The following is a 584-nucleotide window of genomic DNA, read 5'->3' as shown; positions in this document are numbered from 1 at the left end:
ATTACCCCAGGAGGGTACCACCAGTGAATCTGGTGGAGAATCCCTCCCAGAGGTCATTCTTACCAATAAGGTGAGTGTGACCTCTGGCCGGCCACCGTACTCTGGGGGGCCAAAAGAATGCCTTGTTAATACACCGACGACCTCAGCAAGTTTAATGGACTACGAACAAGCAAGTGATATGGATATGACGTTAGGAAAGGGACAGGTTGCCCTGGAGGGAGACAGAGGAGAGGCTGGCATGGACCTCGATTCGATGTCTGGAGGAAGCCGGAACGCCAGTCCATCAGCTAGGAAAAGGAGAGGTAGACCGCCTACCAGTCGAACGTACGCGGGTCTGGCCAAGGCGAAACATCTTCTGGTCGAAGCGGAGGAGAAGCAAAGTCGGGCGGAGGCACAGGTGGTCGCCGCGGCGCTTGCGGCGCGAGCCAAAGCCCGAGCCCACAGGCTCTCCGAGACGACGTCCGAGGAGGGAGAAGAGGGATTTCAGGCGTCCAATTCCCTCGGAGATATCATCAAGGACAATGTCGACGTCATTAGGAAGGTAGCCTCCACTTCAAAGAATCTAAAGGGAGGCTACATTAAAG

This window comes from Papilio xuthus, unplaced genomic scaffold, assembly GCF_000836235.2.
Source record: "Papilio xuthus unplaced genomic scaffold, Pxut_1.1 DF827777.1, whole genome shotgun sequence".
NCBI classification, from domain to species: Eukaryota; Metazoa; Arthropoda; class Insecta; order Lepidoptera; family Papilionidae; genus Papilio; species Papilio xuthus.
The sequence above is the reverse complement of the archived record's forward strand: the minus strand, read 5'-3'. Positions refer to the sequence as shown.